We start from the raw sequence: 20,954 nt of genomic DNA on the forward strand, positions 1-20,954 counted from the left end.
TTTACCATTTGTGTATAACTTGTAGTCAGTCATTCATTTGTTTTTATTCATTTGTAATTTAATTTAATTTAATTATTTAATTTAACACCACCCGGGGTCACTTTGTGTGAGATGGGCAGCTATATAAAGGTAATAAATAAATAAATAAATAAATAAATAAATAAATATCCCCTGTCAAGTACCCTGGTCTTTGATACAGTAATTTTCAGGATCATACTCTTTGTTGCATCATTTGATCTACCTAACATGCGCTGCAAATCATTTGGACTCTCTTTTTTATTATTTTCTATATTAATGTTTTCTTATTCTTTTATTAACTACAAAAAACCAAAGGAAAATAATATACAAAATTTTAAAAGAAGAAAAAAGAAAACTTAAAAAAGAAACGTAAACATACAGGGCATATATATTCACAGACAGACATTCTGTATATAAAGTTGTAAACATTTCAATGAATAGAAGCCTTAATTCATAATTGATTCATAGGTAACATATATTGATAAGTTATTGATTCGTAAATTGTTGGTGACATCACTTCAGCTGACCACTGAATAGTTAGGGCCATATGTTTGTTTTTGAGCTGTAAGTAGGTACAGAAAATCCGCTTTCTTTTCTCCATGCAATAAGAATAAACGTGGCAATGTTGTGGCAGACTGATTTTTACCCCTCTCAACATACATCTTAATAAATTGTGATGCTTTTCATTTATATTCTCTGGGATCATACCTAATAAAAATATTTGTGATTTGAATTTGAATTTTATTTTCAGAATTTTTTGAATGTTTTGGTGTATTTCTTTCTAGTACTTTTGAATATTTTTGCATAACCACCACATATGTTAATACAGTCCTTCTTTGTTGTGGTATTTCCTACACTTGGCTTCTCAACCAACAACACAGCATCCTTGTATACAAAAATGTATGTATTTTTATGTCCTCAACTAACACACATCTAACATCAGCACAAACATTCTGTATACATTTATCCATAAGTGTATTCACCAAGGGGATATTACACATCCTTGTCTTATTCTGTGCTCAAAGTTGAACCATATGCTAAACATTCCATTTATTTTCACACATGCTTTATTTCCATCATAAGTCACTCTTATTGCATTTAGCAACCAACTTTCAACTCCCTATCTATCCAAAACATTCAGTAATACAAGCATATTTGCCTTATCATATGCTTTGTCTAAATCAGCAAATATAAACTTTCTCACATTCATGCATTTCTCAGTGATCTTCTGAAGAGGAAAAGTTGCAGTGGTTTTCTCAGTTTTGCTTGTTTTCGCTTCTCAGACCCTTTCAATTAGAATTCTTCCAGATGCCTCCCCAGACACACTTAACAAACTCATCTCCCTTCAGTTTTTGCATTCAGGTCCTGTAACCTTTCACTTTGTACAGGGGAACAATCGTCTCACATCAGTGCAGTCCTCACACACTCATTTAACAAATTGCATAGCCACTCCAAAAGCAAACCATAAGCTTATTTAAGAATTGTCCAGTTATACCATCTACACCTGTAGCCTGCCATTTTTCAACATTCTCCACCATTTATGACTTCCTTTCTATTAATTTTTTCTTGGACACTAAAATGTATAATGTCTGCTTCATATATCTGCTCTGCAACATATCACTATCATTACCTGCAAAATTCTGACTCCTTATAGCATTTCTTCACTTCAGTTTCATCCCAAATAGTTTAATCACTTTTGTTTTTAATTCCATTTACTGTGTTGGAGGATTCTTGTTCAGCCCTCTTCACATTTCCAAAGCATTTTTTAATTTCTATCAATAACTGAGACCATCTGTTGGCCTATCCCTATGCTTTTCCAAATTTTGGTGAGGCCACGTTGGCTTTCAAATTTGCTGCTAGACTTAGGTCAGCTTGTTCCCACTCATTTTAGATTATCTTATAAGTAAGTTTTCTGGGGGAAAAACTTGTGTTTTCAAATTTGTGTTTACCTTGCCTGGCCAGCCCAAGCTCTGTCCAAACCTCAGCCAGGCTGTGGAGGCTTTTCAGCTCCCAGTTTGCTGCACGCCACATTGTACTTGCACTGCTTGGTAGGCCTGGTGGTAGTTCGGTGTTTGAGTGGAATTTTTCTGGTAGGGTTTGTGATTTGAATTTATATTTTATCTGCAAATACTTTGCAAATGATAACAAAGAGTGTTATATTAGTTTAACAGCAATAGTACAAGTGTTGGCATGCGTTGCATTCTAACAGAAACTCCTTCAGTGACACTGACCATTAGCCAAGAAACAGAAATAGTCTAAGAAACTAAGCATTAAAAGGAAGAAAATTAAGAAGTCTTTCTAGAGCTCTTCTCTCTCTCTGACTGGCTTCCTGCTCCCCAGCTCTTTCTGCTAACTTATTTCATGCTGCTTTTGCAGCACAGACTTCCCTGCCAAGGTTGCAGATGCAGCTCTGGAGGTTGAAGGAACAGAACAAATCAGCCTTGCTACTTCTTTGCGTGTCTAACTGGACTGGCATACTCAAAGATGGAGAAAGCACAGGGGGTCAGTGCGCTCCGCAGTCCAGGGTAAGCAGATGAAGCAGGAGGGGAGGGGTCACGTGGCGCCAGACACTGAGACAGAAAACCGGAATTTAGGTTTTAAGCAAGGGTTCATTTGGGCAGAACCTTTACTTGCAGAGCTGCCTTCCCTTATCGGTGAGTAGCTGTATAAGTCCTCACATTTGACAGTTGCCACAAAGGTCACACACTACGCTTTTCTCATAAGCTTGGGTTTCTTTCTTTTTGGAGAAGCTCAGCAGGCCTGTGCCCTTTAAACCTGACTTCCCCGTCCCTGGGAGGAAACGCAGGCAGACACGGGTAAGCAGGATTTCACCCTTCTGGAGAGCCAGGAACTTTCTCAGGAAGGAAGTGGCTGGAGGACTAAGGCTAGCCACGAGAAGGAATGCGTTAACCTTTATGCCCAGTTCTGGTGCCTTCCACAGCAGCTGAAACATCACCACTGAGCTAAACCACATTCCAGTCAAGTCAAGGGTCTTCCCTCCCCCGGCCCAGTTAATAATTGAGCCACAATGACCCTCCTTGTGCTGTGCCTCCCTCAAAGTCATGGCACATAATTATATTAACTTCTGCAGGCATTTGGGAATCAGAGGTTTAAAGAGATAGGTTCCTTTTAAGTTTTTGGCAGAGTACGTTCCTCCTAAAATTATCTTAGTTCTGGATGTTAGAAATCCAGAGGCATCCTTTAAAACCTTCCTGTGATACTCATAAAAGATGGTTCCACAGTGTTTCATTAGTGAAATACAGAACATATGGAATCAGCTGTAGTCCAGATAGAGCAAGGAACAGCAGGCTGAAACGAAAGGAACATAGATGTTAAGTTAAAGCATCACGGGAATGCAGTCATGGAATAAACCGTATAGTGAAGCTGGGGAATTCCCCTCTTGAGTGTTCAAGAAAATGATTCAGGGATTTCCAGATGATGTAGGACATTACTGTAATTCCATGACGGCCTTGCCCTCTAAGAAGTTCTTCTTCTGGAAAGGTTTGTTTCTGGTGGTTCCGCTTTCTGCTTGCCTCGCAGTGGGGTGCGATAGCAGGGGGGCAGGACTGGCCCTCGGCTGCGGGTTCTACAGGGAGCCGGGCCAGGTTCATAGCCAGCACTCTTTTCATGGCATGCCCTTTCCTTTTCGTTTTTCCTTTCTCTCCGGGTCACGCTGTCTGCCCTTTTTCTTCGTCAGTTGCCACTTCTCGGGGGCAAGGTCTCTCTTTCTCTCTAGCTGGATTAATTCAGTCGTGTAAAATCTGCCCCTTCTGTGACGAGCATTTCCGCGCTTCTCCTTCCCAAACTATAAGATCAAAATCTGAAACCACATAATAATTGACTTGCAATGCAGTGAAATCTCACCAGCTACCATCAGCCTCTTTGGAATAATTAAGCTAGGAAAATCCAGAGATTATCAGTATGAAAATGCTAAAATGGCTGGGCCACATCCAAAGCTCTGTAGTGCGTTGAACAAGGGGAATACCTGTCCTGGGTCTGGCAGAGAACACCAATGCTTGTTTTATGTATTGGGCATCAACCGTGTTGGACTTTTCTTGGCATAGACGATCTCTTCCCTAATCCTGTCATAATTATTTTGAGATTTCTGTCCCTGGGCTTTGAGAAATTCTGACAGAAAAGTGCTGCTGGGGTTGCAGTAACAAGGAGAAAATTGTTTAGGGGTTGGTGGTTTTCCCCCCTGTGCTCCAAGTTGTCTCTCAGTCATTTCACTCTACTTACTCTGGTGGCTGCTGTGTCAGCTTCTGGTTGGTTGGCACAGTGCAAACGCAATCCGCCTCTTTGTTTTCCTTGGACAGCAAATATGTATTTCCCGTTGGTTATAGGAGCTCAGTGGGAATCTGGAAGTTATCCCGAGATATGAATGAAGGAGTTTTGAACTGAATTTAGAGAAGATTATGCACGGTGCAACTCTGAGGATTTTCCCCCTTCTGCTGCCCGTTTTGGAATGGCCAGTACAGGGTTTATCTTTGTTGCCACTTAATAAGTGATACATTATTCTCCCAGCAAGTGTCGGGGACATTTATGGTGTGCCTGGCAATGGCACTGTTTATCCATTTTACCACTGCTTATCAGGGAACTGTGCTTGGCGTCTGAATAAAGGGAAAGAGAGTATGACCGGCCGAGGCTGGAGACAGCCTTGTTTAAGCCAACTGGTGGTCTGACCTTTTTGGATCTGTCAGATAAAGCGCCCAGAGGGGCGCACATTTCACACCCTTCCGTTCTCCAGCGTTGTGCCAGTTAAAGCAATGGAGAAGAGTGCAGTTTTCCTGACACCTGAGCAATTGAGTAAGTTTTGCTGTGATCACTAAGAACGGAACTTCCGTGGCCAGAGGCAATATGTGTCTTTTAATATTTTAAATGAAGGTGAAACATTAGATTTAAAATATTGCACACATACGTATGCTCATTTGTTGTGTTGAAGAAAACAGCCAACTCTGAACATACAGACAAAAGAAACCTCTCTCAGTGACCTGCAGAGTTTATACTGCATCCAGAACTGCCAGCCCAGTGTTTTCACAGGGCTTAGAGAGTTTGCTTCTGAATAGCAGGTGTTCTTGGACAACTTTAGTTTTCTTCTGCTTTTTACTGGTATGGCCTTTTCAGAGACTGAGGGAAAGGACGTGGTTAGGACTGCATTTCCAATCTGAACTGCTTGAATATTTTTTCTCTCCCATCATAAGACCCTGGGATGCTGCCGAGCTCTAACAGGCAAGTGATGTGCAGCGATAGGAACCCTGATGAGAGGAAACTGGTGCTCCTTTCCAGCACCCTGCACTGGTTCTTCTCTCAGGGTATCTTCCCTTCCCTTCACCTGAATCAGCCCAGCTACTCTGTGCATCTGATGAAGTGAGCTGCAGCTCATGAAAGCGGGTGCTTTCTAACATTTGTTAGTTGGAAAAGGTGCTCCCGGCTCCTCCTGGTTGGTTGCCACCATAGACTAGCGTGGCTCTCCTCTGACAATGCCTTCTCTTCACCTGGAAGCGTACACTGAACGGAGACAGTTGAGAGGGATGATGTCAGCCTTCCAGCAGCAGGGTGCCTCCTGGGTGCTGCCTCAACCTTCAGCACGTGGCTAGAAGGTGACAGGATTTGATTCCAACATATGTAAAGGGTGGCTGTTACGTTTTCACAGTGTTGCTTGCATCTCTGGTAGCAGGGCAGAAATAAGCAAGATGGACAAAGCAGGGTCTCTCTAGTTGCCTTGCAGGTTCCTTCCCCACCTGATTTTTTTGGGGGGGGGTTAAATTTTAAGATAGATAAACATAGACCTACACATATATACATGCACATAGACAAACTTAGTCAGAAGGCCAAAAAATGCCTTTGTAAATAAATGCTTGTGGAGCTGACCTGCTGCAAAGGAAAGACACTGGCTTCAAACATAATTCTGGTTGCCTAGAATCCCTCGGGCCCCGCAGGTCTTCTTAGAAGGTTAAAAAATGAGGGGTGGCTGCCTGCCCTGAAAAAAAGACAGTGGTCATAGCCAAGCTGAGAACAGGTGCAGGACTGGGCTCTTTGTTTGCTCTCAGGTAAGTGGGTGATTGTGAGCGGACAAGCCGTGTGGTGAATGCACTCACAACATGTTCTCACAATTCCGAATGGGTCCACTGATACAAAATGTTTGCCTACCCCTTCAGTAACATCGTACTGTTTCAGTAACATCTTTTGGCATAGACAAAATCACTGCTTCTGGGTGTGCCAACGTTTAATTGCTGTGGATTGCTGTTCTCAGCATCCACCACATTGGCTCGCACATCTTACTGAGGGAGGGTGAACATCAGTGAAATTCACAGTAGCCTTTTTTCTTTCAGCTAGTGCCTCAAAGGATGAAAGGTGGGTCTTGATTGCCTTAATTGGGGCCAGAGGCGGCTCCTTCGCATTGGAGGCTTTTAATGCGGCTGTCTTGTGCCCAGCTCAAGGGTTGGTCACGTGATTTCCTGCCATTTATCGTAGCAAGTGGGAAGCACGTGATGGGACTGGGAGGAAGTGGATGGAGCTTGAGACCACCTTATGCACTTGCATTTACAGCCTCTTTATAAGAAAGATGCCTTCAGTTACATTTATCTCATTTGTGTTGCATGACAGGACATGAGCCTGACATGGGCTGCAACGGATGTATGTCACGGGGGTGGAAAGGGCCAGGGAGGCCCTTAGTATGCCAGGCTTTGGCTGTTTAGCCATTAGCATGCCAGGTCCTCTTTGGGGAATTGGCTCTACTGTTGAACTGCTCTTACCTTTAGGAAGTTTTTCTTAATATTCAGTCGGAATCTGGCCCTGTTACTTAAATCCATTATCCTGTGTGTGCATTGGAATGTGAGAGAATAGGTCTCTGTGCTGTAGGCTGTCAAGAGGTCACTCTTGGCCCAAACACAGGCACCCTACGGAAGTACGCTGAACTCCCCATCTTAAGAAAGGACTTGGCAATGTTTTGCAGGCTGCGGGTTGCACATATGCACCTACACGTGATCACATGCCGCTCAGAAACCTTTCCTGTCCTGCTTCCACATCTCCACTGTTCTCCCTCTCCTTAGAAGCAGCTTGAACGTCATTCCTCTTGACTTGTGGGGAAATGGAAAAAAGTGTCTCATAAAACAAAGAAAAAATTGCAGTAGTGTCAGCTGTGTGGCAGGTCACCTCTCCACGTTGCGGGAATGCAGAGGACCAGAGCTGCTCTCTAACTGGGGCAGAAGCTTCCCATGGAGGCCGATGCGTTGCAAACATGTGAGCCTGTTGGAGGAAAAGGGAAGTGGTGGGGCTTCTTTTTCTCCCTAGCAGAAGAGAGAATAGTGGCTGCATTTTTAGCTCCTGAGGTAGAAGGAAAACAGAAGCCTCTGACTTCTCCTTTATTCCCTATGATCGCAAGTTGCTGGTTGCCCAACCCATGATTGAAAATTGCAGCAGGAACATTATCACCTTTATTGATTGATTGATTTGATTTGAAAACCACCTGACTCCCAAATGACTTTGACCAATTTCTTTTGTCTGGGTATTATCTTTTCTCTTTTGCTTTTGCTTTTAACTATGTAAGCCGCCCAAAGTACCCACTACATTACAAGACGCTACCAGGGGCTCTGCAGACAACCTAACCCCAGGCCTGGGAGTAGAACCGAGTTTTCAAAGACTTGTGGAACCTTTATAAGGTGGGGACCGTGTGAATCCCTGGCCCTTTAGAGAACCTTCGTTCTCATGCCCTGTCCTCAGTGGATCAAGCTGGTCTGTAGGAGCAGGGATCTTGTTTCAGGAAGAATGACTGGAAACCCTGCAGCTGCAGCTTATTCTCAGAGAAGAGGAAGAATTTCCCACAGAGAGGAAAATCACATGGCCTCGTTCTCTCTGACCAGAGGACAGATTGCTCCCAGGGCCCCCGGTGCTTTCCTGGATATGGGCCATCTGGGTGGAGAGTGGGTGGGGGGTTGGCACGTAGGCGCAGCTAACAGAAACCAGTTTTGCTTTCGCTTCACTTGAGAATGGCTGTATGTAAAAATGGCCCTGGGACGCCCCCTTCATGCTTGAGGTACTTTCTCTCTAGGACCGGGAAGAGACACGGCTGCTCCTTACGTTCTGCACGTGCTCTGCAGTTGCCCGTCCATTCCCCACTTGCGGGCCAGATTCAACTCCTAGAGTGGTTTGTGATTTGTGCACCTCACCAGAAAACCTCCTTTATTCATTGGTGGGTTTCTTCATACACCAGGCTTCTGTGGAGCTCCAGTCAATAGGACTCTCAGTGGCTTTGCTGCTGGTGCCGCGTGATGATCAGCCCTAGGGGCCCTGCTGCTTGGTCTTTCCTCTCTTGCCTAAGGATGAGGTTGATTCCAGTTCCTCTTCCAGGAAATGCAAGGGGAGTCCACTGCTGAGTGGTGAGAAACATCAGGGGTTTCAGTTTCCACAGAAAAGAGATAAACAGAAGTAATGCTGCCACCTCTGTGATACAAACTTTATTTGCACATGAAATGAGGACAGACTGTATTAACATTTCACCAGATTTCTATCCTCTCTGCAGGTGGAGTGGCCTAAATGAATAAATAAAATACTTGCATACTAGTAGGATCTGTAATATAGAATTTCCTGTAGAAAGCAAAGCCTGTTCCTCTGTTCAAACAAACAAACAAACAAAAATTACGATAAAATCAACAAAAGATAAAGATAAAAGATGACAAGCATGATGAAGTGAGAGGTCCCACTCTCCCTTGCTGAAGACCTTGGTGAGGAGCCGGGTCTTCACGGCTGCAGAGTATGGGCCATCTAGAACTTGGGGCTGGCAAGTCTGGTTGTCCTTCTCCCCCTTCTTGTAATTAGGGAAGCGACTGCCTGAGTCACTTCTGAATGCTATCTTTCTGTTGTGGATTTAAGCCATGTTTTTTTCCCCTCACTGTTTTGATAACGGATCTGGCCTAACCTCGACAAAGGTTGTCTTCCTTATTCTCTCCAATAGACCGGTCTCTCCTCACCCTCCGCCCAAGAGAAAAAAAGTTAAAAAGTGTGGTCCTCCAGAAGTCCCTCCCCAAATCCTCAACTCCTTTCCATACAGAGTAAGGACTCACTAAAAAAATAATTCAGACCACCCCGAATCCAGACCAGATTCCTCCTCTCTCAGCCCTTTCACAACAGTGGCACATCATAAAATAAAGCGTTGTTAGCCCCGAAGATGGATTTGGGAGAAGAGGGGTTTCTGTTGCTTTTGAACACCCACTCAAGCAGCCACTCAACCCTCACTCCTGGGCTGCATTTTCTCCAGTGACTTGGCTACCCTTTTGCCTTCCCACCTCCAGAGGAGAGGGCTTCCCTGCCATAGAGAACTGGGTGGCTTCTCCTAACCTTTTGTCTGCCGAGTTTTAGCAGCATTTCCTCTCTTGTTCTTTGGACCCCTGAACTTTGGGAGAGACTTGGTACAGAAATCCACTCTGCGGGAAGAACTTTAGGAGCACAATACGCTAAATTGTATATATTAGCTGGAACATGTTTAAATTTTATTTATTTTATCTGCTGCTGTTTAAATGTTTTAGCTTATCTTAATTCTCTTCATGCATTTTCACCATCTCATTTTGAATTCATTTAGAGATGCATGGAATTTAGAGATGCATCGAGCACATCAGAATTTTCTTGGAAAACAAGACTTTTTGAAAAGGGATTTTAGGGCGATAGTTACGTGGAGACAATCTGAAAGATGATCGTAGTCTTAAGAGAAGCAAAGGAGGAGAGGATTTGTGTATGATTTTGGGAGAACAGAGGGAGGACATTTTATTCTTGCTCTTTTGAGTTCTACTTCATTAACTGAAATGAAATCAGGCATTCATTGTTGATCGTGCCAGTATATAAAATAATAGTGGGAAAAATGCTACAACCAGATGCAGTACAAGAAATTGAAAAGGTTCCATTGTCAAACAGTATAGTAAGTTGGCGTATTGATGACATGTCACATGATGCAGAAGAGGTTTTGTGTGATAAGCTGAAGCTTATTTTGTGTGATAAGCTGATGCTAAGATGTTTAACTCCCTTTTGAACTGAGATTGAGTTGTACAAGATGCCTTGAGGGTTGCATCTAATTCTAACTGAGGTGTTATTAGAATTCCTGAATTAGGAACAGGAGGCACCTGTCCAAATTGGTGTTACTCAACTCCTCTCAAAGGATTGCTCTCAATATCAGGTTGAAGGCTGATTTGAGATTTAGGAAGGCTACTGTATATAGAGAGCAGACATATTCTTGCAGCTAATTTTTTCAATAAGGTGTCGTAGGACCAAGACATGGTCTAAGCTGGAGTGACTGGGATGAAAACCGACCTTTTCATTGCCCAAAATTGATTCTGTCTTTACCCAATGCTGTAATTTGTTTTCCAGGTGGCAGGCATAAAATTTGCTAATGATACTTAGCAAACCTTTTGGTTGATAGTTAGCTGAGTCACCCCATCTCCTTTTTTGAATATGGGCAATATAATGGCAGTGCCCAAATCCTGGGGAATGTAACCTGTGTGGTTTATATATGAAAAAAGAGATGCCAAAACAGTTGCCCACCAGTTGGCATTATCCTTCAGCAGCTCTGGTGGTATAGTATCACTACCAGGGGCCTTACCTGGTTTCAAGGAATCTATACAATTTCTTATTTTTGTAACTGAAACTGGGGGCCATTCAGGAAGAGTTCCTCATTTATTTCAATTTTTAAATCTGCAAGTTTCTGTCAAGAGTTGTAGAAAGCTGTAAAGTAGATTTCCCATGACTCCATGGGCTCTCTGCTAATTAGAGGGAGGAGGTCGTTCCTCTGATGACCTGCTATGATTCGCCAGAATGCAGTAGAGTTCTTATCCTTAGCTACCAGAACAATCAGAATATCAAATTTACTGTATGGTCATTTTGTAAATGTTAAAGATTGTTGATCTTGACCAGAATCAATCTGTAATAAAAGCCATTCCCCATGGAGATGTAATCATAAATAGGGAATTGTTCGTATCCTCTGTCTATTTGTTGACTCGTGGTGAAAGAAGGACTTCTTCAGAGTTTAGGATTCAGGTTTGCGACTCCAACCTCCAAACTGCTTTGCTTCCCAGGTATTCACATGCTGTGTCAGGATTAAAGTATGCCTGTTCTGCTTAGAGTAATGACTATGGCCCAGAAGGCTGAGGATCCATGTGCTGCTTGTGGAGTAAACTTTAATATTTCTCCAAATTGTGATGGAAGAGAAGTGAATCTGAAAGGCAAGATGCTGGGGCTTCAGAATGAGTCCACCATACATGACTAAATCCCTTCTGACCTGGTGTGGCAGCTAACCTACAATTTCCATGCTTTTTGGAGCCCAAGTAAATTGGTAAATGTTTTAATACTTCTTTTAAACTATTAAAAAAACCTATTCTGTTTACATAGAAAGGTATGGTAAAATAGAGGAGGAAAAGACAGAATGTACTTCTGATTATTCTGATCTGGCTGATGTTCATAAATTTGATATTACTTAATAGTATGTATCTTAATAATCTGCACGGATCTGGGGATAGAGGAAAAGGTGACCTGGGATCCCGAATTATGATGGTGAAATGCACAGACAAGTCTGGAACCTGTAAAGAATTTTGTACATACCAGTACAATTCTGCCCGTGTTATTTGGTTTGCATAACACTATTTGTGGTTGTGTAACTCTGTAACCTTATGGAATACAGATGGAAAGATTTCCCATTGCCTTTGAAGATAAGTTCTGAGCAAGAAAGACAACCTGGTAGTTACTCCTGTTCATTTTTTCTGAAAGAAGAGATGGCAGGGCTGGGGGCAGGGAGATGCTGGATCTCCTCCTAGGTTTGCACTTTGACCAGCTGGGCTCTCAGAACATTTCCAGCCATTGTTACACCTAAATATAATGGTTTCCTGGATGAGACAGGATCTCCATTAAATGTCTGCTGTCTAGTTAACTGTGGTTTTCTTAGTAGTTTAGCAAAGGTGACTATAATTGTTTGTAACAATGGCAGATGGTAATAAATATAATCTGACCAGAGACAACTTCTCAGTCCCAGGCAAAAAAATTCAAAAACTCTTGTTACAATCTGTGTGCACATTATCTCAGAAGGAAAAAAAAAATGAAAATCACGCTTGGAAATAAGTTCTGATCATTTAGATTTGTATATAATTAAGATTTTTGAGATGTTTCCAATTCTACATACTCCTTCCAAGCTGGTGAAATACCTCCCTAGATCCTCCTCATTCTAAGATGGCTCTGACCCATTGAGAGGAGAACAGAACTCCCTTCCAAGAAGCGTTCCCTAGGTGGCCAGTGGAACACTGAAATTCTATTTTTAACCATTTTGGGCTGCTCAGAAGCAATCTTCACTTGGAGCCAGAATTTTAGAATGGAATCGTTGGCAAACCTAGGCTTTATATCCCCAAAGTATACTTGAAAGAAATCTGTCAAATAAATAAGAAAGAAATGCAAAACTTTGAGGAAGGAGATTGCATAATTTCCTCTCACTTCCTGACTAAATATAAACTAATGATTTATTACTGAGCCACTATTAATTTTCTTCTAAGGTTCATCATTAGTCTACCTTCCTGTAGAAGTGAAAAACCATTGTTTCTCCCATAGTGCATGGAACAATTGAACTGAATCCTGTTACTGAGGAAAGGGGGTGGTGGCTCTTGGTTGGACAATAGCCATTTCATCTTGCGTAGGCTTCCTCAATCTCACGCTGTTCTCCCCTTGCACGTTTGCTATTGTTGGCTGCCTCCTTCGTGCTAGAAGGGCACATCTGTCATGCTGTTGACTTTGAGCAGGTTGGCTGCTGGCAGTGCTAGCAACTCAGTTCATTAGCTAAAGAGTTGAAATTGGGCCTGCCCTGCTGCTGGGACTTGATTGTACAGAACTTGATTAGCAGAAGGCTTTAAGCTGATTGCGCTTCTTTTCTCTTCTGCTGGTGCCAGCTGCAGTCTAGCAACAAATGGCTCCTTTGTAGAAAATGGTCACCAGGGACGTGACTGAACAGGTTGCTTGTTCTCAGGGCCAGTCCTGGGGAAGCTTAACTGCTGGAAGTTGGTGTGACCAAAATGTGTGGGTTTCTGTTCTTCAGAAATGTGTCCCCAAATCTGGATGGAGTTTAGGATGTATAAGATCTACCCTGTTAATGTATAGTTACTATTGAGTTGGGAGGAAAAAAGGCCACATGTGTCCAGCGGGAGGCATAGGAACTGAGGTTGTTTTGGTATTTCATTTGGAGCAAGGAGAAGTTGATATAGACATAGAGAGAGAAGTTTCCTATTTGTCCTGAACAAATTCAATGCCTGGTTAGTTTTAGACTTTTAATGACCTCTCAGTTTTGCAAGGATGTAGGCAGTTGATTCCAAATGGAGTCACGAAGGGGCTCTGGGATTTTTTAGCATAGCCAGCAGTATTGCTATTTTGTGGAATAAGAATGACCTGAGTGATCAGCACAAAGTCAGAAATTAGATTCTTAAATGAAACCTCAACAATAAATTCCATAGTGCTTAAATATTATAAACACGAACATGAAAACAAAGTTCATTAATCAAGATAGGAAGAAATTTGAATGTAAACTTAAGTAGTTTTTAAAAAATTTTGAACTAGTACACAATATGAAATTCAACTATCCTTCAACATTTTGAAATCTGCACTTTGATTTTTGAAAAGCTGTTCTTCCCCACCAAAAAAGTGTGCAAAAATACATATATTCCTGAAAGTTATGTAGAAAGAGACATTATGGTAGGCAGAATCATTAGCAAAAGTTAGATATGTAGGCACAGTTGCAAAAAAAATCTGTATTTGGAGAAGTTTTATGGCAAAGTTTGGTCTGAACTAACATGAATCCAAAGTACCATTTAACCCAGAATACTAAAATATATCCAGTGGTCATTTCTAAGTTGTTCTTTGCTTGCCCAGAAGGTTCATTAAAGGGAATTATGAATCTCTTTTTAATCTCCCTTCCTGTTGTGCTGTGAGCCGAAATTTGTACTGGCAAATGCCTCTTGGCAGCACATGAGCGATGGGCAGATATGTCAGGCAAAAATGGGTACTGCGTCATTGCATAGTCTGGAGAACACCAATAGGTGGATTTTTTCCCTTTTGACTGGGCTGCCATTTTCCTCTCATATTTGGCTTCTGACTTATGTACGTTTCCATCTCTCACTTTTTTGTGCTACTGTGAAAATGGGTAGTTCTGAAAAATGGCTAATCCAGCCAAGCGATGCAGGGCAATTCTTTGCTTCTTGAATGCAGCTTGGCCTGAGATCTGCATTTGGGGTAAACGCCCAAAGCTGTTAGACAGTAAGGAGATTGCACCCTTGGAATTTATTGTTAAAAATCCCACTTCCTTTTTACACTTTCTGTGGATTGGCTGCTGATTGAACGCTGACATCCTCTAGTTTTCATCCTCCATGACTAGGGAGCTGCTTAAAGTGAGTTCGCTTTATGATCATCTGCACAGATGAAGAACCCAACTACTTATTTAACATTATATTTTTCTTTGACCACATAAAGAAAGTCAGCATGTTTAATACAGCAATTAAAAAGAAAACAATAATCAAATGCAAGGATTATTTAAGCAAATAAGAAGCTGTTCTTCCACAAGTATATAATAACAGAAGGAAAAAAGATTTGCATGTGCACACACCTAAACCTCGAGCCTGAAATAAGCTGCAGATGAACGAGAGCTGGAGCCTTTGCAGGTGCCGGGGAGGGCAGGGCACGCGTCTGCTTCCAAACCGTGGGGTTCTGAAGGAGGGCTTTGAGCGGAGCCGGTCTCCTCGGGGCTGCAGGAGGAAGCAGCACGCGAGATATAATTGGTGGGGTTGTGGGGGAGCAAGGAGAACGGTTGGCGGCTGTGAGAAGAAACATGTGCTTCCAGTGTAGTTTTCCAAGAAATATGTTGTATATGATATTTTCTATCTGAAAATTAAGGAATGATGGGGCAGGAGGAGAAAGAAAGAAACATTGTGATGCCTTACAAAACTCAGTTCAATTAGCTTATAAATTAAAATGATGTGTGAATTAATGAAAGCATTCCAAGTGTACTGAAAAATATCAAAACAGCCAAATAGACCAAAACCCTTTGTCAGAGCCCTGCAGTTTCTATTAATTGTGGACTAAAAGCGTGTGCCCTGTTGACCATCTGATTTGTTATAATTCTCCAGTCTTTTTGGAAGATTTCCCCACTTTATTTCACCTTGCAATCATCCATCAATACCCTGCCCTGCCTATCGTCACTAATGACTCCTGAGCTTGCAGATCTGACTCAACATGTTTCTCATGGATTCCACTCATATTCTCCGCTTGTCCACCCTGCTAATAATATTTTGCAATCGTCCCATTTCCACATGTGTTTCATAGGTACAGTTCCCTTCGACTACCATTGTTGTGCACTGGGGCCAAGGAGGGATCCTCTATTTCTCTGGCCTGAATGGGTCAAAATGAAACCCAGATGGACCCACCACCCTTCTGGGTGGGAAGCCAGCTGTTCCTCATCACATCTGGGGATTGCCATGTTTTTCAAGCTATCTGAAAAGAGATAGGTCCTTTTTCTTTTCCAACTCAGGTTTTCTGGATTTGTTTTACCCAAATATGCTGGCCCCTAGATTACAACATAAAGTTAGTCCCAAAACATATTGATATATAATTTCATTAATTCATTTAATTTGATAAATCTGCAAACTTAATTAACATGGAAGACCATTAAATTCATAGTGGACTGACTCAGTTAAGCTTCTATTGGTTTAAGTGAATTAAAAAAAAGAAGTCTGAAATGATAAATTGGATGATGGAAACAAAGTTTCTTTTAGATAAAAAAGGACATTTTGTACAGTAGTAATTCTAGTAAAAACAATCTGGTTTGCCAAGGGATATTATCAGTAATTGGCTTTGATTTTCCTGTTGCAAATGCTGGTGTGCTTGGAATGGAAGATGTGTTCCACCAACCGAACCAGTTTCTTGATAAATGTGACCTGCAAATCCACAGCCTTCCTGGTCTCGTGGCTTGCAGCCCAGGATCATGCCAACAGTATTCAGAGACCAGATGCTTGTCTGGTGCCTGATCGTTTAGAAAGGGAAGGTGGGTCGGCGGCACAGATCTTAATGGGGACAAAACAGCACTAAGTATATTTTTGTAAAGCCTGTTTAATATTCTGAAGGTTTGCATTGCAAATTCAGGAGAAGGACAAGGCAGGCTGGCAGGTGAAACCGCAGCAGAACATTGCACAGCTTGAGTGGAGTGACTGATGTAGGACACGTGCTCGGGTTTTGAAGATTCACGTGACTGCTGCTTTGCACAGTGCAGAATTTTTCACAGAACATTCAGGCCTACTGGGCATCGAGTGATTTGCTTTACATTTGAGCTATTCAGCAGCTTAATGATCAGTTCTTCCTTTGCCAAGTGGGCATTTGACTTGGTATACCAAGCAGATGCACACAGTTAACAGAATTTCTGCTGGAATGTGCCCAGATGGCAGGGGTAATGTCTATTCCCTGTACACTGAATGGCTGGGTTGCACAGCATGCCAGGCTGTGCTAAACTGGATTGAGTTGAGTGTATTGTGGGAATCCAGCCATTCTCTTAGCGTGTTGTGTTAGGCTGTCTCTTAAAGTCCTTGCATGTTTATTGATCTGGCCAGAGCATGCTAACAGTACACAGCAATCATGTGTTAAGTGTGGAATTACTGTATTGTGGAAGCCAGCAGATGTATAAATAGAAGAGTAGGACAAAGCTAGTGGCACAGAGAGTACATACGCTTTGGCATAGGGTATTTTGAATAGATACATGTAAAGGCTGAAAGAAAGATATAAGAACCAACCTCCCTCCCTCCCTCCCTTATATAATATAGGCCTGCGCCATTTGCTATCCCCTCGCAACCCTCAAGAGAGCCCCAGTGAAGCCCCCTCCTCCTTGGCTGGCCCACGGAACTGCCTGCCACCTTGCTGGGGGGAGGTGGAACAAAGGGAGCCATGGACCGTGAGGAAAACTGCACCCCTGCTCCCCATTGCTGTGTGTCCCCAAGGGCTCTCTCCCTCAAGGGAGGAAGAGGGCTCACCCATTGACCAGCAGCATCCCCCAGCCAGCCCTACCTCATCAGCAGGCATCCGAGTTGCTCCCTCATCCTTCCCTCAAGGCCCACAGCTATTAAGAGATTTCAAATTTCTGCCTTGTTTCCAAAGCAGCCAATTGCCACTTGCCCATTGGGTCTTGCTGCCAGCTGATTGGGCTCAGGGGACAGAGGGAGGTGGGAAAGAGGTTGGGGATACTCCCATAATGATCACATGTCCTGGGCTGATCATGGTGGTGGAACAGCACAGCAGTGCTGAAGCAGCCACAAATCCCTCAAATTTCAATCTCACAGGAGTCATGGGTTCTGCTTTTGGATGCATTCTGCAAGTTAGCCCATTTGAGGTACTTTGGTTCAAAAATTGTTGCCCTAAGATTTTGCCCAGTTGAAGGTTATAGACACAACAGTTTTAGTAGTATATAGATAGCTTCCAGGCCACAGAGAGGAATATAATCACTGGGATTAGGAGCAACATTTCTGGCTCGTCTTTGCAGAAGTTGAGATGATGATAGGAAAGTATCTGCTTTGCTTTGCAGAGGCTTAATGTACCAATTTACAATCTTATTTTCATGAAAAGCACCAATCACAGCACTGTCAACTTTGCTGTTGAATTTTGATCATGCAGACTTGGGATGTTGCATATTGAGGGCCAGGAGGCAATATCTGATCTAAATCAGTGGACATTCAGCAGAAAACGAGCTCCCATTTTATTTTTCATCGACACAGAAAATTTAGGCCTAGAAGTACACTTCTCACCTGAGACACACTTTGCTCCAGGAAACCTAAGGTCTTCCTGTGGTCTTTGGTACTTCTGTTACTTGTAGCTAACAGGCATCTGTTCTCTGGTTGCCTCCTCAGCTCGATGCTTCTTCCTCTCTGCTCCTTCAGACCTTTTTACCTGGGGAAGCCAGCCATAGGTGCACCTTTTTGTTTTTCAGCCATACCTTAATTCAGCCTGGAAACAATTAATTACATCATAGTTAGGAATGCCATGCGTTCATTCAGTGCAGTGCTCCTGCATAGCTTATTTTCTTCTCACAACTTTGTTCTTCCACACTCACACTCGCAGCAAACACACCAGTGATGCATGTTAGTATCACAGGAATGCCCAGTTCAAGATGTTTATTGGCAGCTCTTTGTGTGTACTTGATGTGGAAGATGCCCTCTGCCCCCTTGGCGTTCCATGGCATTGAAAACGGGAAGAGGGTAGAAACCAGTTCTCTCTCGGACTTACTGAAGAACTATTCTAAAGGATGTTTTTTTAAAAAAAACTGCTTGCGAACAGGAAATATTTGCTAAAAATATCACATGTGTGATTTTTAAAATTGTGAACACAGCTTTCTTCAGGCAAAAGGCATGCAAACAGATGGATTTAAAATCTCCAAGTCAGTGGAGAAATCTGTGTTCCACAGACCTGATCTTTTCTTTAAAGTCTTAAGCAGTTTTCTAAAAGGCAACAGCAAGGCAGCCAAATAAAGCTCAAAGAAAATACCAGAACTGAAAAGAGCCTGTCCCAGAAGAAGCCAGCCTCCTATCAGGAAGGCCATCCTGGCTGATCCCAAAGGCCGCAGGAGGCACAGCCCCTTCCCTTTCGTCCAGAGGCAAAGGAAGATGGGGAGGTGCTGAGCCTTTGCAAACACACCGTTGCAAACTGCTGTGGGCTGGCTTGCTGACAGCATAGCAGTATATAAAAATGTCACATCAATTAAGAGATTTCAGTCAAATGAGCTCCTGTGCCATCTTCACACAACAGGTCTTTGGTAATATGCAGGAGAATCTGTGGCCGGTCCCTCCCTCTGGAGAGGGTACAGTGTGTTAGCCAAGCTCCAGTTGTCCTTCTCTTCTTCGAGGTAACTTTACATTTTGTGAGTCAAGTCCCGCTGACCAGGATGCACAAGCCCTGGTTTCAGGCTGTCTGTCTGGCCATCTGCTGCCCTTGGCATCCTGTTTTGCAATGCTCCTTGCCTTCTTGCTAAAGCGATTGCTCTTTGTCTCTTGGACACCCTGTGTCACGTTTCAAAACCAAGACATCCTTGCCACATAGGGAGGAGGCTTCTGGAAGGAGATCAAGGAAATGCCCTCCCCCAAACCTTGCACGGTTGCCACTTCTAGTCTGAAGGGATCACGTTGGCAGCATGGCTTCCTGGTTAAGCAAAAGAGACTAACTCAGGGGCCAGCTCCGAGTCAGATCTCAGCAGTGATTTTTCTGCAGATAGCAACCATTTTGGCCTGCCTCAGGGGGATGTTGAGAGCGTTTGGCCAAGACGAAAAGTGTCCATTGGCAAGGGAAGGTTACTGAGTCCCTTGGGGGCTCAAAAAAGGGCTAGGACTAGGTGAATGCAACCAGCTTACCCTTTCAACTCCCTTTGCAGCACTTCCCTGGGAATATCTCAGTGGCTTAAGGAGTACTTACACCTGAGTAGACACACATTCAAGTTTGAACAGTAATCATCCATACGTCCTGCTTGTCATTGTTCCTGCAAACAGATTAATTCCCTTCCTCACTGCAGCTTTTCTCCCTTGACTGCGTCACCTTGTTCTTGTAAGACTCATAGAACGTGTATAACAATTCTCCCCTGCTCCCCCCCATTCCAGAGAACAAACCTCTTCTGGAGCAACAGCTGACTCGATCCTCTGCTCCATCACTGGAAATTAAGGCTGGGTTCCTCCTCTGCCACTAGTGGAGCCCCCAGATAGGAAAGTCCAGCCAGGATGAACAAGCTTGAGCCGAGAAACAGGCTGAGCTCCAGGAGAGAGAGTGTGTGAGGGTGGAACCCGCCCAAAGCACAAGCCGTCCTTTTTCTGCAGGCTGTGCTGCTCCTTGCCCAGTGAGGATAGGCTTGGGCTGGTGAAGGAAAAGTGGGGAAGGTAGAATAAAACTTCTCTTCTGGCATAATGAAAGTCGGCAGGCCGAGGCTTCACCTTGGGAGCAGCGTGGCAGGAGCAGGATGGGATTCTTGTTAAAGGGCTGTTAGCGATGGGCGGCTTTTTCCGGGCTGTCCTTTGCAGTGCAGGGCAGGATGAATCTGCGAGTGGCCAGTTATGCAGTACTTAGTAGCTGTAGACAAAGGAAAGCATTCCTTGGCTTGCCAGAAGTGTTCCAGGTTGGAGCAATTGGTGTGTGTGTGTGTTTGGTACAATAAGGACAGTAGGGCATGAAGCTCTTTGGGGAAGGTCAGAATAGGACACTTTGACATGGAGATGTTTTGCACACTTCTTGATGGAAGACAGCCGGTGGAACAGTGAAAAGTTGCAGACGTGAAACTCTGCCCGCAAGACACCCGAGCCTCTGACACTTGAAATTCCTACCATTAGGTGAAGAGATTAAAGATGAACATCCATTAGATTCAAATTTACACGTGTGTGTGTGTATATATGTGTGTGTACACACACACAAACACACACACACATTTTAGGTGATTTGTGTAAATTTACCAGCAGTTACTGAATGGGGCCATAGAATCAAGATGTCCCCATATTGTACTTTTATATTGCCCAATAACATGAATATTATAAGATACAATCAGTTAGATCACTTGATGAAAAAATAAAGTGATATATTTTGTTAGATTTGATTTGCACCCTGCTCCAGGAGCTCAAGGCCTCCTTTCCCTTGTGTGCCAGGCTCACCTGAAGGCCCCCCTTGCCCAGAGCTTAGCATCTCCCCTCCACTTTCTGATAAACCCTGACATCAAAAACTGACCAGCCTGTTACATCCTTGTTGTTGTTGTTTAATCCTGGGGCCTTAAAGTAAGGTGGTCCAGGTTAATTTCTACCTACACCCTCCTGTGAAACATGAAACATGAGGTAATTATGGAACATAGAAAGAAACACTTGATTTTATCCTGAGCAAATACTCAAAAAGGTTTTTCTGAGCTCTGAACGCATTGCATGCCTCTG

At 43.2% G+C, this 20,954-nt stretch overlaps 1 protein-coding gene and 1 long non-coding RNA gene across 7 annotated transcripts in view; one reads left to right on the forward strand and one right to left on the reverse strand.

Moving 5' to 3' along the window:
- STARD8 (StAR related lipid transfer domain containing 8) overlaps window positions 1–20,954 on the forward strand; it is a 92,636-nt gene that overhangs the window by 25,705 nt on the left and 45,977 nt on the right. The window lies entirely within an intron of this gene.
- LOC112541466 (uncharacterized) lies at window positions 8,548–20,526 on the reverse strand. The gene is made up of 3 exons (XR_003085450.2): window positions 19,659–20,526; window positions 17,811–18,009; window positions 8,548–14,907 (listed from the first exon to the last, which is right to left on the reverse strand). It is a non-coding gene; the product is annotated as an uncharacterized LOC112541466 (long non-coding RNA).

Source organism: Python bivittatus, unplaced genomic scaffold (assembly GCF_059951505.1).
Source record: "Python bivittatus isolate LINGU-HERP-01145 unplaced genomic scaffold, Pbiv_v1 ctg000790_np1212, whole genome shotgun sequence".
In the NCBI taxonomy this organism is placed as follows: Eukaryota; Metazoa; Chordata; class Lepidosauria; order Squamata; family Pythonidae; genus Python; species Python bivittatus.